The sequence below is a fragment of the Phascolarctos cinereus genome, unplaced genomic scaffold (genome assembly GCF_003287225.1).
Source record: "Phascolarctos cinereus isolate Bilbo 61053 unplaced genomic scaffold, phaCin_HiC Scaffold_4;HRSCAF=312, whole genome shotgun sequence".
Classification (NCBI taxonomy): Eukaryota; Metazoa; Chordata; class Mammalia; order Diprotodontia; family Phascolarctidae; genus Phascolarctos; species Phascolarctos cinereus.
In genome coordinates, this window is record NW_027555847.1 from 527,605,695 (window position 1) to 527,621,113 (window position 15,419).

The following is a 15,419-nucleotide window of genomic DNA, read 5'->3' on the forward strand; positions in this document are numbered from 1 at the left end:
CATCCAAAATTAGCTGATTTCCTTACAGCCTCTATATTTTCCCTGAGCCCTTCTTTTTTTTAATATAAATTTATTTGTTTTAAGTTTTCAACACTCACTTCCACAAGATTTTGAGTTCCAAATTTTCACCCCATCTCCCCCTCCCCCCACCCCAAGGTGGCACGCATTTTGAATATCCCTTCCCCTAGTCTGTCCTCTCTTCTATCTCTCTCCCCTTCTCTTATCCCCTTTTCCCTTCTATTTTCCTGTAGGACAGGATAGACTTCTTTACCCCATTTCCTATATTTCTTATTTTCCAGTAGCATGTGAAAACATTTTTTAAACATATGTTTTTAAAACTTTAGGTTTCAAATTTTCTCTCTTCCTCCCTCCCCACCCACCCTCACTCAAAAGGCAAGCAACTCAACATAGGTTGTACATGTGCAGTAATGCAAAAAACGTCCATAGTAGACATGTTGTGAAAAACTAACTATATTTCCCTTAATCCTATACTGCCCTCCCATTTATTCTATTCTTTCTTTTGACCCTGCCCATCCTCAGAAGTATTTACTTGTGATTACCCCCTTTCTCAATCTGCCCTCCTCTCTCTCATCCCCCTGCTCTCTTGCCCCCTTCTTCACCTATTTTCCTGTAGGGTAAGACAGATTTCCATACCCAATTGAATGTGTATGTTATTCCTTCCTTAAGCCAAATCCTATGAGAATAAGATTCATTCATTCCCTCTCACCTTCCCCCATTTTGCCTCCACTGTAAGAGACTTTTCTTTTCTGTTTTTTTTTGTGGGATAATTTACCCCATTCTACCTCTCCCTTTCTTCTTCTCTGAGAATAATCCTCTCTCATCCCTTAATTTTATTCTCCAGATATGACTCCCTTAATCTTCAGCTCACCCTGTGCCTTCTATCGATCCATCTACATATACGCACATATGATTTTTTTCCTCCAACTACCCTAATACTGACAAAGGTCTCATAAGTTGTAAATATCATCTTTCCATGCAGGAATGTAAACAGTTGAATCTTAATAAGTCTCTTATGATTTCTCTTTCCTGTTTACCTCTTCATGTTCCACTTGAGTCCTATATTTGAATGTCAAATTTTCTATCCAGCTCTGGTATTTTCATCAAGAATGCTTGAAAGCCCTCTATTTCACTGAATAACCATTTTTTCCCCTGAAGGATTATACTCAGTTTTGCTGGGTAGGTGATTCTTGATTTTAACCCTATCTCCTTTCCCCTCCGGAATATTATATTTCATGCCCTGCGGTCCTACTTGAACTGTTTCCTTCTGGCAGCTTGTAATATTTTCTCCTTGACCTGGGAACTCTGGAATTTGGCTATAACATTCCTAGCAATGTTACTTTGCAGATCTCTTTCAGGAGGAGATCTGTGGATTCTTTCAATTTCTATTTTGCCCTCTGGTTCTAATATATCAGGGCAGTTTTCTTTGATAATTTCTTCAAAGATGAAGTCTAGGCTCTTTTTTTGATCATGGCTTTCAGATAGTCCAATAATTTTTAAATTCTCTCTCCTGGTTCTCTTTTCCAGGTCAGTTGTTTTTCCAATGAAATATTTCACCTTGTTTTCTAATTTTTCATTCTTTTGGATTTGTTCTACTGTGTCATGACTTCTCATAAAGTCACTATCTTCCAATTGCTCTATTGTAATTTTTAAGGAAGTATTTTCTTAAGTAGGCTTTTGGACTTCCTTTTCCATTTGGCCAATTTTTCTTTTTAGGGCATTCTTCTCCTCATTGGCTTTTTGGACCTGTTTTGCCATTTGGGTTAGGCTATTTTTTAAGGTAATATTTTCTTCAGTATTTTTTTGGGTCTCCTTTAGCAAGCTGTTCATTTGTTTTTCGTGATTTTCTTGCATCACTCTCAGTTTTTCCTCTACTTCCCTTACTTGCTTCTCAAAATCCTTTTCGAGCTCTTCCAAGGCCTGGAACTGATTCATACTTTTCTTGGAGGCTTTGGATGTAGGAGCTTTGACTATGTTGTCTTCTTCTGGTTGTATATTTTGATCTTCTTTTTCACCAAAGTAAGATAATATAGTCTGACTCTTTTTGCGCTGCTTGCTCATGATCCCGGCCAATTACTTGAGTTTTAAACTCTTTGTTAGGGTAAGAGTCTGCTTCCAATGTGGAGAATGTGCTGTCCTAAGCTTTGGTGGGTTTGTACAGCTGTTTTCAGGGATGCTTGTAGGGACCTGTAAATTTTCAGTTCTTCCAAGGTGGTATGATAAGGGGTGAGGTGTTTACTCCTTTCCTGGCCTGTGACTACAAGTACTCCTTTCTGTCCTATAACTGTGAGGAGGGGTTCTCTCCACAGCCACTACAAGCTCCACCAAGCCAGCACTCCTCCTTACCCCAGCACCGCCACCCAGAACTGTGGCCCAGATCCAAACATAGGCAAAGCAAGAGATTCCTGCCTCAGCACTGGCAAAGAGATCCCTGCCATCCCTCTCTGATCATTCACTGTATTCCCCCTCAGTCTGTGGACCGGAAGCTTGGGAATCAGCTGCCCCTTCCCAAGGCCACTCTCTTGGTGAATGGAGCTGAGACCCACCTTCCTTTCTCAGCACTGACAGAAACAGACTTTTCCCACTGACCTTGTAAGTTGTCTTTGGGAAGTGTGGATTGAGGCGTCTGGAAACCTCCACAGCTGCCCGAGATTCAGTCCTCTGAGGCCTGCTCAAGGATTGCTGTGGCCTGCATGCCCATGCCATGTCCTACATGCCCAAGCCATGCTGTGGTGCCCTCCCAGCCTGGCGTGTACACCTTTCTGATCAATCATCCAGGTTGTCTTAGGCTGGAAATTTGTTTCACTCTGTCTTTTTGTGGGTTCTGCTGCTCTAGAATAGATCCATTTTTTATGAGTATATGGAGGTTTTTGGAGGAGAGCTCAAGCAAGTCACTGCTTTCACTCTGCCATCTTAGCTCCGCCTCTCCCTGAGCCCGTCTTCAACTTCTCAACTTCAACTTCTGGCTTTCAACCAACAATACTACAAGCTTCAGAACCAAGCTGAACGAAACCAGCTCCTCTTATTCTATTTGTTGCAAAATCATAATTATCAATCAATATACATTTATTAAGTGCCTACTATGTGTCAGACACTGTATTAACTACATTTATAGGAATTCTTTCACATGCAACAATAACAACTGTGGAAGAAGTGGCCCAACTTCTGATGAGGGAAGAGAAAAATTAGTAATTCAGTTTACAGGGAAAGGAGACAATAATACCTCCCATTCCATGAGAATAAAGCTTGTGATTCCACTGAGTTTTTTTTATTTGGTGGGGAGGCAAAAACAAAGATAGGAATAACATGGTAACAGGACTCTGACAGTGTCAACCCAGTAATAGGTGAGGGAACAATTTTGAAACAAAAAAGTTCAGGCAAACAGTACTCCAAGTAATCTGCAGCACTTTGAAAAATCTTTGAAGTGTCATTGGTGATATACAGAAATATATCCTAACCACTTGGAATGAATGAATTAATAAATGAATGAAAACACAGTTATTGTGTACTTATACAGTAAGGGCATAGGAACTAAAGAATTAAGTTCTCTAGGGCATATGTCTGACCTACATGTTAAAGTGTCTGATAAAACGTCTCTAGAATAAAGTTGAGCATATCTGGAACATTCCCATCCCTATATATACATACATACATATATATACATACATACATATATATATATATATATATATATATATACATACATACATACATATATGTGTGTGTGTGTATATATATATCTATATATATATATCTATATATATATATCTATATATATATATATATATAGATATATATATATATAGATATATATATATATCCTGCGGCAACCTTTTTTTTTTTTGTTTTTGTAGGTGTAGATCTGCTTATGAAGCAAGAAATAGAGTCTGGCATATTCCTGGATCCCAGCCACTGCAGGGATCCAGCTGAACTTTCAGAGTATCACCATATACAACAATATCTCCAGTTATTAATAAATCCCTTTTTACCCTGTATTTATTCCCATATTTTACCGGACTTTGAGATAGTAGACTAATGAAATAGCCGCCTCTCATCAAAAGCCTGGATTTTTCTCAGCTTCTCAACTTCATCTTCAGTGTCTTCACTTAAGATGATCATTCTTAACACTTAGAATTTACAAAAAGCAAATCCACTAAGTTTTCCATTCAAAATCTTCTTTACCTTTGCCATTCTTCAACTGCTTACTAGTACAGCCACATATTAACAATCTTTCATTGAAAGATTTTGCATCCAAAGTTTCACTGCCATACAGCAACATTGGTAGAATGTTGATGTTTTAAAATGAGTTTTTCTTTTAATGAAAAAAGTTGGGTGTCATTACAGGAACTTTGCAATTTTCAAAAGAATGTCTTGTATATTGGCTATTTCCCTACCTCCTAAAAACATACGTATCTTCCTTATCTCAAAAAAAACCCAACCTTTTACTTGGTCTGTGAATTCTTGCTAGTTATTGTCCCATGTATTTCTTCAATTTTTTTAGTTAAACTCTTTGAGAAGGCCATCTCCAATCAATCCATGCACTTTCATCCCTCTCACTTTCTTCTTAACTATTCACAATTCAGCTTCTGAACTCATACTCCAAATTAAATTGCAGTCTCTGGAGCCAGGATGGTGGAGTAAAGGCAGGGACTTGCCAAAGCTCTCCCACAAACTGCTCTAAATAATTTTAAATAATGACTCTAAAAATCTACAGCAACAGAATCCACAAAAAGATGGAATGAAACAATTTTCTAGCCCAAGTCAACTTGGAAGGTTGGCAGGAAAATTCTGTAGTACGGTGGTGAGAGAGGAGCACAGTTCAGCATAGGCTGGGCCAAAACAGACCTGGCCCTAGCAAACCAGGACTTTGTGAGAAAGCAAAAAAAAAAAATAAAACAGAAGAAAAAAATGAAAAAAATATAAGATAATGTGAAATATTTCATTGAAAAACACAACTGACCTGGAAAATATATCCAGGAGCGATAATTTAAAATTTATTTGACTGTCTAAAAGCCATGATCCAAAAAAAAAAGAGTTTCAAGAAATTATCAAGGAAAACTGCCCTGATATTCTAGAATCTGAAGATAAAATGGAAATTGAAAGACTCCACCATCATCTCCTCAAAGAGATCCCAAAATGAAAATTTCCAGGAATATTATAGCCAAATTTGAGAACTTACAGGTTAAGGTGAAAATACTGCAAGCAGCCAGAAAGAAATGATTTAAGTATCTTTGAGCCACAGTCACTATAACACAAGATTTAGTAGCTTCTATGTTAAAGAAACAGGGCACTTGCAATATGATATTCCAGAGGGCAAAGGAGCTAGGATTACAACCAAGAATCACCTATCCTGCAAAACTGAGCATAATCCCTTGGGGGTCAGGGGGCAGGGAAGAAATAGACATTCAATGAGATAGAGGACTCTCAAACATTCTTGATGAAAAGACCAGAGCTGAATAGAACAATTGACTTTCAAATACAACACTCAAGAGAAGCATAAAAAGGTAAGCAAGAGGGGGAAATCATAAGGGACTAAATACGGTTAAATACTTTACATCCCTACATGGCAACATTATACTTGTAACTCATAAGAGCTTTCTCATTATTAGGGCAGTTAGAAGGAGTGTATATAGGTAGAGGGCACAGGTGTGAATTGAATATGAAGGAACAATATCTAAAAAGTAAAATTAATGGGTGAGAAAGAAATGTACTGGGAGAAAGGAAAAGAGAGAGGTAGAATGGGGTTAATTATGTCATATAAAGAGGAAACAAAAAGCTTATGCTCATCGGAATTGGCTCAAAGAGGGAATAACATACACGCTCAATTTGGTATAGAAATCTATCTTAAATTACAGGAAATAGGAGGAGAAGGGGATAAGAGGAAGAGAGTAATAGAAGGGAAAGCAGATGGGGGAGTTGTAGTCAGAAGCAAAACACTTTTGAGGATGGACAGGGTGAAAGGAGAGAGAGAATAGAATAAACAGGTAAGTGAATAGGATGGAGGAAAAGACAGCAATCATAACTGTGAAAAAAAATTTTGAAGTATGTTTCTCTGATAAAGGCCTCATTTCTCAAACATATAGAGAATTGAGGCAAATTTATGGAACTGAGAGCCATTTCCCAACTAATAAATGATCAAAATATATGAAGAATTTTCAGACGAAGTAATCAAGGCTATCTATGCCATATGAAAATTGCTCTAAATCAGTGCTTCTGTAACTGTGGTTTGCAATCCCGTGTGATCTTAACACACAGTTTAAGAAGTGCTGAAGGGCTCACAAGCTGAAACACTTTAAGAAGCCCTGATATCTCACTGTTGATTGGAGAAATGCAAATTAAACCAATTCTGAGTCACTGCCTCATACCTATTAGATTGTCTAATAAGACAGAAAAGGAAAATGATAAATGTTGGAGAGGATGTGAGAAAAGTGGAACATTAATGCACTGTTGGTGGAACTGTGAGCCCATTCAAACATTCTGTAGAGCAATTTGGGACCATGTCCAAAGGACTATACAACATGCATGACCTTTGACCTAACAATACCACTACTAGGTCTGCACAACAAAGAAAGATTTTTAAAAAAAAGAAAAAGAAAAAGGGCCTATATGTACAAAAGTATAGCAATTCTTTTCTGGTGCAAAGAATTGGAAATTGAGGGGATGCCCATCAATTGCGGACTGGCTGAAAAAATCGTAATATGTGATTATGATGGAATATTATTGTGCTATAAGAAATGATGAGCAGGATGTTCTCTGAAAAACCTGCGAAGACTATATGAGCTGATATAAAATGAAATGTAATATGTACAAAGTAAAAGCAGTATTGTAAGAGGATCAGCTGTGAATGACTTAGCTATTCTCAGCAATGTGATGATCCAGGACAACTCTGAAGGACTCATGATGAAAAATGCTATCCATCCACAGAGACACAACTGATGGTGTCTGAATACATATTGAAGTATACTTTTTTTTAATTTTATTTTTCTTATGGAAATGTTTTGGATGGCTACACATGCATAAGCTATATCAAATTGTTTGCTTTCTCAATGAGAGGAAGTGAGGAGCGAGAAAGAGAATTTGGAACTCAAAGTTTTAAAAATAATGCTAAAAAATTATTTTTACATGTAACTGGGGGAAAATGTAATACTAAATAAAAGAAATAATAAAATAGGTTAAATAAAAGAAAAAAATTGCAATCTCCAAAATTACCAATTATGTTCTAATTGGAAACTCAAATAACCTATTTAAAAAATTCTGATTATAAAGCAGTTTTATCCATCAGTGGAAAATGCAGCTTCAGAGACTATTTTCCAATATGTAACTCCCAGGCACACATCAGAATCTTAAAATAATCTTTTTAAGATATAACACCAGAGATAACTTTGTTAAGTGATCTTCTGCTTAACAATATCAACAAGGGCGTAATAGAAAACTAAGCATGCTCGCTGAAGGTGCCTTTCTTCATTACTGAGTATGTCAAATACAGAGCTGAAATGGAAGAAGCATTCACTTTAGGTGGTGAGGTCCTCCAATTGTTGCTCTTTTTATATTAAATATGAAGTGATAATATTCTTCAAATCCTTTCAAATGACATTTAAAATCATTCATAAACATCTAATTATTCACACAGAAATAAGAAAGTGGATGAAAAATATCTTTTATCCATACTGTAATGTATCAATGATCCAGAGAATTGGTCCATCAGCATATAAATATACATATATATACATACATATTTATATTTCTTCATATATAGATTTATATATACATAAACACAGGTGTATATATTTATATGTACTTATATGTACATATGTATGAATTCATATGCATATACACACATGCATATGATTTTTAACATTTTTAATTTTGGAATAAAATGATAATTTCTACAATATAATTTAATTTTTAAAAATGACTGCATATGATACTGCAAATCTATTATTTAAAACTTGCTATTTCTTTTAAATATATAAAGAAGTTATCATATAAATTACTTTTTTTCCCTTTTTTCCTTTCCCCTCACCCTTGAGATGGCTAACATTAGACACAAATAGGTGTGTATATATATATATATATATATATATATATATATATATATATATATATATATATATATATATGTAAAATTATAGATACAAACTTTTATTTATCAGTTGTTTTGGGGAAAAATGTCTTTTGAAAATGTTAGGGTATTATTATTTCAAATAATAATAATAATAACTATTGATATGCTAGAATAAAATTATCATTCTGTCCCTAAAGTCATTCATTAAGGGAAAGAACTGCAACCTGTACCCAGGTCTTCTGAAAATAAATCCAAGTTTCTTTCTTCCATTTCACTTAAGAATCTGAGATACAAAAAAAAAAAACCAGGAAGAAAGTAGAAGCTAGCACAGCCAAATCAGGAAAAACTCGCATTCTAATTTCCTTTCTTAGATCATACAATCTCCTTATTAGTGTAAAGAACAGCCACAACCGAGAGGAAGATAGAGAGACAGACAGACATATAGATAGATAGATAGATAGATAGATAGATAGATAGATAGATAGATAGATAGATAGATAGATAGACGGACAGACGGACAGACGGACAGACGGACAGACGGACAGACAGACAGACAGATAGATAGATAGAAAGATAGAAAGATAGAGATAGAGATTTTTTTCTAATTGACATTTAAGATATTCAGCAGTAATTGGTAATGGGATTATTTTGCTATTTTCACATCAAAATACTCACATGGAGTATATAGTGCTCTAAAAACTCCAGGGGCACTAGATTCATGTCTTAAAAGGAACAGGATGGCTCTTAAAGGACTGCTTTTTGCACTTTGCATGAAATCTGTAATTGAAATAGGAATCATTTAACTCTAATAAGGACTCTGATGAATTGCTTTAAATGGTACCAAACTTGAAAATTTCCATGCTTCCATCTCATTTTCAAGGACCCAGTTGGGTTCTATAAGACTCATCAGCCCTGAGATATTGGTTTAACAAAATGTAGTCTGCACACTAAAACCACAATAAGTTACCCAGAGGCCTTTCCATATAAAGCCATTTACAATATACTTGATCTAATACACTTGATACAATTCTGTAATTCTCTGAGGCAGGTAGTGACATTAAACAGCTGTATCCAAGAATAATAAAACAACGAATATCTACAATGTCTATTTTCCTGATCCAAATTAATAATCTGTAAAATTATATTTATAAAGGGTAGAAAAATATAAGAAGTATATGTAGCTAGGGAAATAAAATAGTGGTTAAGTGTTTCAAGTATCAGTGATTTTTGTCCATTTGAATTCTTTCTCCATTGATTTAGATTCCAATACCTCTAGACTTTAATAACAGTACAACTTCAAGAACAGTATACATATACATATAGATGTATATATATATATATATATATATACACACATATACATATACATATACATATACATATACATATACATATACATATACATATACATATACATATACATATACATATACATATACATACAGACATCTATATGTACGTACTTATATATTCCTTTAAAAGTAATGCTATGATATAAGCTGCTTGTAATGAGTCTCATTGAACTTTGGTAGATGGGTTCTTGGAAAATATCATTACATAGCTCAACAAAGTACACTAGCTTGCTATTCATTCTTGGGTCAAATACAGTCTCCACTCTTTGACTTTTAAAGCTCTTTCACATTCATTGCACATAGCTCCCTTTCCTATACTCTACGATTTAGCCAAACTATACTGCTTGTACTTTCTCACACAGAGTAATCCATCTCACATGGTCATGCCCCTTTACAATGCTCTTCTTCATACCTAGAATGTACTCCTTTCCTGTCTCTACCTCTTAGAATCCTGAGCTTCCTTCAAAGTGTGACAGCCTATATGAGACCTTTCCTGACTCCTCCTCCTCTGACTTATAGTCTCTTCTTCCACCTTGAAATTGTTATTTATTTGCTTCTTTGTAGATATTGTAAACTGTATATACTACATATATACATTCTATGCATGTTATGTTTGTTTGTTTTGCTCTAATGCAATGTAAGATGGCTACAGGGGGAGATTATTTAATTTTGTTTTTATCCTTAAGTTCTAGCTCAGAACCTGAAATGCAACAGATACTTACTAAATATTTATTGATTGAAGGTTTTGGATTTATCTTATGCTTGAAGTTTGTTGTTGCTTTTTTTCCTTTTAAGGAAATTATTTGAGAATTGGTGCTGCACTGACAAAGATTTCAAAAACTCGGTGCCACCTATATGTTAGAGTGAGGAATTAGAATATGAATTTAGTGGATGTGTAAACATCTATGATTGCTTTGAGAGGAAAATATTGAAAGATAAAAATGTGAGTGATGGAATTCCTTTTTAAAACTTTGTACATATTTTGAGATTATTTATATCTTTACCAGTTATTCTCCTTTCTTCCCAACCCAAGTGAATATAAACTCCTTAAGGATAGTGACTATTTTCTTTTATCTTTGTATCTCCAAAAGCCTAATACATAGCATCTCCTTAAAAGTATACTAAATGAATGAACAAATAAATGCTGTTCTAGATTGGGCATTGACATGAGGCATAGCCTGAACCTATTTGTCAGTCCTGAGTAAGTGCATGGCCTACTAGACATGTCTGGGTTGAAGTCATATAGTAGTCTTTATTACAGACAATGCCTTGTGATTGGGCAGTTTTATCCAATTAGATGGGTATACAGTTTATGGGTTGCGCAGGTCTAATGCAGGCTCACCTGTGTAAGTATGAATGAGTGGAAGGGTAGCCTTTGGATGGAAGTTGGGTGAAGGTGTCACAGGCTGGAGGTCTAGGCTGTGCTGCTATTTCCTAGTGATTGAGGACTTTGAGAGGTTTGTTTTACAGATCGGGGAATCATGGCCTTGTTTAAGAGCTATATAGGTATAATGGAGCTATGAATGAGGCCTTTACATAGTGATCAGGGCTAGATGAAAAGGCTGTCCACTTGTCTGAGCCAGGTAGTAGGGAGGATGTTGATTGGGTCCCCAGAAGTTGCGGGTGGTGATGTCTATCAGCCCAGTCCCACAGTGGTATGTCCAAGATATTTAAGTGCATTGGAAATGCTACTATAATTGTGGGATTTAGTAAAAACCCAATCCCATCTTCAAGACCCACAGAACTTACATTCTATTGACCTATGGCTAATAGAATTGTGGGATGGGGCTGTAAGTGGCAACGTCTTGGTGGTTAAATCCTTTGGTCTGGTGGTCCAGGAAGGATTGAAGTATAGCCTGAAGTTCAGAATGCCATGCAGCTTAATTCCATTGATTTAGACCTGCTGGAGTTGTGGCCTAAGGTTTCCAAGCCAATTGAACCTCTATTTATGACATTAGATTCAGAAAGGAGGGCATACGTTTTTTTCCCTTCAGCTTGATAGTCTAAGTAGATGGGTTTTAGAGTCTATTACATCACCTGTTTTGTGGTTTTTGCCCAGCCAAAAATGTTTTGGCAATGGTTGCAGTACAACTTTTGGCTGGTGCTGGGGAGGTAATTTATTTTTTTTCCCTCATTATATAGTTGTTTATTGGAAAAAGTGGGCTGAGGAGAGTCACTAGATTCACCACAGAGCAACAACACTACACAAGTTAGGAGTGATGGGAGAAGTCAACACAAAGCTATGGGATCTCACGCTGTTCCTGAACTGTGCAGGATGGGCTGGAGTATTGGGGCATAGACAGGTGGAAGGCCTTGACTTAGTAGGCATGGTTAAAGACAAAGAGCAATTCACTGGCTTAACCTTCTGACTGTCCACTTAGAGTACATTGAACAACTTGGCTATTAGCCATGGCCCACAATATATTCCTCTTAGGCAGTCTAGACATTTTCCTTCTTTATTCCCCGGGTTTTGAGGGCAGATGCCTGTGGGGACTCAACCATAAGAAAAGGTCAGGGACCATGGCTTGTGCAAGGGGCAGGTATTGATGGTGTTGAGGTGGGTGGAAGCATTCTTATCATTCTGATCCCCAGACGGGAAGGTAACACCAGTCTTTGAAGGAGGCAAAGACTGGTGAAGGGCTGTTACAGTTGCCATTGCAGTCTTGGGGAGGTAGTTTAAATACGGCTTTTTTATTTAGTTTAGGTTTTTTTTTTCTTTTTTTTTTAAATTATTTTAAATTATTATTGTTTAGACAATCTTTGTCCTATATATCAGGGGTAGGTAGATGCAAATTTGGTTTGGCTAAACCAAATTGGGATAGTTCTGAAATATCCCTTGCCCTATCAACAGATCCTTAGGAGTACCTTAGGAGTACCTTAGGAGTGGTCAGGGGACATGAAAGTTTCAGAGTGTGTTTTGACTCAGTGTCTCAACATTAGTGAAGGATAAGTTTATTAATTTAGACAAGAGTTTGAAGATTAGTGATAGTGGAGCTACTGCCCCAGCTTGGTCTTTCAAACCAAGAAATAGCACAGCTATGGATGTCACCCAGTATTTGGGCATGGTAAATATACAATTTGTGGCCTAGTACTCTTATTAGGATATACTAAAAGTACAATCTGATAACTGTGCTGGTGATCAGGGCACCCTAACAGAAGCTATTGACTGAGAGTAGAAGTAAGAACTTATTTTCCAAGTTTGTCACTTGACCCGATGGTTCACATCTGATATTCTCAAAGCTGGGATTCTGAAACAGTGGTTAGGGTAGTGTTGCAACCATCATCCTATTCCAGATAGTTGTAGACCTGGCCTTTTCTATGGGCCTCAAGGTTTTACTCTGTTGACTGGGGTAGGGGCTAGGTGTGTCCCTACCCTAATAGTCAGGACATATTAAGGTTACATTTATGGTCCTTGCCTTAAGTTCTATAAATTGTGGAATCTTAGCCCAGTTGGCAGAAAATAAGCTGCTGGTTGAAATGTCACCTAGCTAGAGCAACAAAACTCTGTAGAATTTTGGGCAGGTTCTCAAGGACACCAGGAACCTCTGACCAATGGTTGAGGCCCTGTGATGGTTTACAACATTCATGAGATGTTAAAGACATGACAATTTCCCTGGAACTGAGGCAGGGTCAGTTATGGGAAAGACTATGGCTGTGGCATATATTTTTTTTCTATTGGATTCATTGTTTAACCATGTTCTGCCCCATATTTCAAAATGAGTAACAGTAGAATCATTGCCAAGCAGTCATGATTAAGATAACTATCTAAAGCACGGTAAGGACACAATAGTAGTTCTCATGCAAAAAAGGGGCTGATGCTTTGGCCTGCTAGTTGAGGTGTGACAATTGCATTTTGATGATTTTGTTGACACAATACTCTAATCTAATCTGGAGTAAATGGAAATAACACTATCTTGGATGTGTGATTGATTGACATTTTAGAGAGAAGTGGACCAATACACATGGAAATACCCTTTATCATCTCATTCCTCTGCTTGAAGGATTTGTTTTACTCATCACGTCAAAGAGACAACAAAGAAAGACTGTTGTATATAGTGATTGATGTAGTCATTGTAACTTGTTTTTCTTTTTCTTTTAATTAATTTATTTATTTGGGTTAGGCAATGGGGTCAAGTGACTTGCCCAGGGTCACATAGCTGGTAAGTTATCAAGTGTCTGAGGCTGGATTTGAACTCAGGTCCTCCTGATGCAGTGCTGTATCCACTGTGCCACCTAGGTATCCCATAACTTGTTTTTCTTTATCACAATAGTGGGTCCCTCTAATGTAGAGTATAGATAGAACTCTCCTGGAATCAAGAGCAAGAGGCACACCTTAATTGTGGTCCTGAATGATGGATTTCTGCTGGAATTTCCCATACTTTATATAATATGCCCACTGAAAAACAATCTCTTAGAGAGGAAGGGAAAACTGCTAAGTACTAAATGAAACTTTATATCTATTATTACTCAGTTACAAAGTAAAACCTAAAAGTAGATGACCCATATTAAAGAAGAGGTTAGGATGTGGAAGAGATTAGGATGTGAATTATCTACTAAATGAAACTTTATATCTATTATTACTCAGTTACAAAGTAAAACCTAAAAGTAGATGACCCATATTAAAGAAGAGGTTAGGATGTGGAAGAGATTAGGATGTGAATTATCTATGACAGGTATTCAAAAAGATAACTTCATAGTGAAATGTTTTTGTTCATATAACCCTACCTTTCATCTGTCATCTTGTTCATCAACTCCTTGACCTTTGAATTCTCTCTCAGGCTATCTCTTCTCCACTAGCCCCTCTCTCCTCTTATTCTCATATTGACTCCTTAGTGAACCAATTCAACACTGTCCTCCTTTCTTGAATTCCTGGCCCTCTTGTCAATCACCAATTATACTCAGTCAAACCTCAGCCATAAAATATTTCCGCCATTTGTCACTTTTGCTTCTGTAAATGTACTGCTGAACAAAGAGGGGAAAATCACACACCATACTGATTTGAGTCCACTAATAATTTGTGTTACATAATCTCAACTAATCCTTCATTGTTGCTAGGCTATCCCGCTATGCTTCCCTTATCAACTCACTATTCCATTTTCCATAATAAGTCTTTCAAACCATTCCATCCCTCCCCAAATTTCCTATTCTTAGCCCTACCCCAACTCTCTCAACTGAGAACTTTACCTCATATTTTATAGGAAAAAAAATTAGTCTATCTGTCATGAGCTCCTTTCTCTTCTCTCTTTCTTATCTCCTTTCATTCAGATGTCTTCTGCCACTGTCTCCTCCTTTATCCATGTCTCACATGAAGAAGTTGATTTATTCCAAACAAAGGCTAACTCTTCTACTTGTTCAAGTGATCTCATTCCATCCTATCTTCTCAAACAAATTGTGCCTTTCTAGCATCCCTACTATGTTTTCTTATTTTCAACCTCTCCCTCTCTACACTTCCTGCTGCCTTTTTTATTACAAACATTCATTTAAAAAAGACATGCCAATGTATTTTTGGTCCTGGAAAAAGCCCTCACTTGATCTTTTCATACTAACTATCATTCAGTATCTCTTCTACCCCTTGTAGCTAAACTCCGGGAAAAAGATGTCTACAATAAGTACTTCTACTTTATTTCCTGTAACTCCTTTGTCTCTCATAATCCAGCTTTGAATCTTGTCATTCTACTGAAACTGTTCTCGCCAAAGATACTAATGATCTCTTAGTTGCCAAATTCAATGATCTTTTTCTTAGTCCTCATTCTACTTAACCTCTCTACGGTATTGGACAATATTTATCACTGTCTCTTTCCTGATACTCTTTCTCTCCAGAATTTTGGGACCCCATTCTTCCCTGGCTTTCTTCTAATCTATCTGACTATTTCTTCTATGTCTCCTTTGCTGAATCTTCATCCAGATCATGCCCTCTAACCATGAATGTCCCTTAGGATTTTGTCCTGTGCCCTCTTTTCCTCTTCCTCTATATTAATTAAATT